This window comes from Mizuhopecten yessoensis, unplaced genomic scaffold (genome assembly GCF_002113885.1).
Source record: "Mizuhopecten yessoensis strain PY_sf001 unplaced genomic scaffold, ASM211388v2 scaffold11123, whole genome shotgun sequence".
NCBI classification, from domain to species: domain Eukaryota; kingdom Metazoa; phylum Mollusca; class Bivalvia; order Pectinida; family Pectinidae; genus Mizuhopecten; species Mizuhopecten yessoensis.
Window position 1 is genome coordinate 1,058,528 of NW_018408891.1, and position 2,096 is coordinate 1,060,623.

At 36.0% G+C, this 2,096-nt stretch overlaps 1 non-coding gene across 1 annotated transcript; it reads right to left on the reverse strand.

Annotated features, from left to right (window-relative positions):
- Positions 1-907: 907 nt before the first annotated feature.
- On the reverse strand, positions 908-978 carry Trnag-gcc. The gene has a single exon. It is a non-coding gene; the product is annotated as a tRNA-Gly (tRNA).
- Between the last annotated feature and the right edge of the window lie 1,118 nt (positions 979-2,096).

Consider the following 2,096-nt stretch of genomic DNA (forward strand, 5'->3'; position numbering starts at 1 on the left):
CAGTGTACATACCGTGTGTGAAGAATAATGTTGCAAAAAGTAGCATCGGTCTGAACAGTGGTTGTAAAACACAGCTGTCCGCTGAAGTCGGTGAAGGTGAGGGCGCGTCATGATCAGCCGGTCAGCAACTTTCCATCACGTCATGGCAACCAACTAAATATGCCTACTCATGTCAGGCCTATCGTATGATGTTGTATCACTGGCACTTCCAAGAAAATCCGCTTGATATCGGTACGATGATATGGCTTTAGAAGTAAACGCAATCCGGGAAACCCAACCCTACGCACTGAGAAATGTTGGTGCGACATTGATCAAGTTAAAACGAAGCAACACGATCACGGGATAAATCTTGCACGCGCAAAAGAACAGCGTCTTATTTGCATATCGAATTATCTAGGTCATGTCGCCTTTTAAGACAGCAAATCTTTACAATTAGTTACATTTGACGTGGTAGAATAAAAAATATTCAACTTATGTGCGTGCATTATGGTGGAATTTATAAGTCGGGATTCGAAAACATTTTCTCATCCTCGTTATATATTCAACCATAATACACGCACACATGTTGATTATTTCTTGAATACTCTACAGCTGACTTTAATTTCGGTAAGACTAGTAAACCAGAGGTCCCGGGTTCGACTCCTACTTTTACTGTAAGATGTACCATACGTCAATTTACATGTAGGACTCAACATAACGACGATTTATTATGCATCATATATCAAAAAGTAAGAAAATAAACATTTTCTTCTTAGTTACTTAACTCTTTCACAGTTTTTTTACAATATAGCTAATCTTACATGTATACGTTGTCTTAGATTTATACAAAATGTATTCTTTAGAAAAAATATATCGATACATTGCAAACAATTTAAATTGTTGCTGAAATTGTTTAATTATCAAAATGTGCATCGGCCGGGAATCGAACCCGGGCCTCCCGCGTGGCAGGCGAGAATTCTACCACTGAACCACCGATGCTTGACAGAAAGTAGATGCGACCGATGGTCTATTTATATATAAACATTAACATTCTTATAAAAAAAAATTAGGTAAAAGTATGATACAGCTCAGCGGGCAATATATTTATACCAAGCTAAGTAATGTTTTTAAGGAATATCTAATATTAATAATATTTATCATGGTATTATTCAAATACATTTTTCCTTAGCCGTAAGTAAGTCATAACTTTTAAATAAATGTAGCTGACCATGTCTGCCAAAGGCGTATGTATAGCTTCAGGCAGAGCACGAGTCAAACAAAATATACACCACCGTCTCATATCGTGGTCAGAGTAATAATTACCTCCCCTTCTTATCGTATATGTTTGAAATAATGGGCAATTATCTGTCAATATTGGAAAGAATGCACACTAAATATTACATAACTGTCAGACTACAACAACATACATGTAAGAATCAGAATAATTCAAAAGTTTTTGAATTGATGACCTTTAATTTTATGTTTTATATTACGGGCGTCTTGTAGATCATTGAGACAGAATTTGCACAATATATGTTTGCGCGCTACAAATATGTATATTATTATCTATTATAATATAGTTAGCCTATATTATTACTACAGTTACTTTCATGAAATATTCATTTAAAACCTGAGAAATACTTAATAAAAATCACATGTTGCCATTCATTTGAAAAAAATGTAGGTAATGAAAATTTTGAAGGTTTGAAAAAAGAAAACAGACAAGAACACTATACGGTTCGTCCTCGGAATCTTTACGTTACGAAGCCTACACATATAAATATACGATAACCCAAAGGTTCCGCTCACTTTCACTCACTGCACCCCTTGCATTTGTTAGCAAAATCGAAGGCTCTGAGTGCACCACCTCAAGTGATTGAAATAAAAATCTTGTACAAAGTATCACTGTCGTCTGTCGAATTGAGAAACCAAGTGTCGACTGATATGACGCTTGTAAGGTTTTCAAACAAAAAAATGGAGAATAGGTTTCTCATCAATGTGGGTTATGCCAAGTATTGCCAGTCATACAGGACAAACAATGCATGAACCAGTGGTGGCAAACAAATTATAACAGATAAAATATGTGCATCGGCCGGGAATTGAACCCGGGCCTCCCG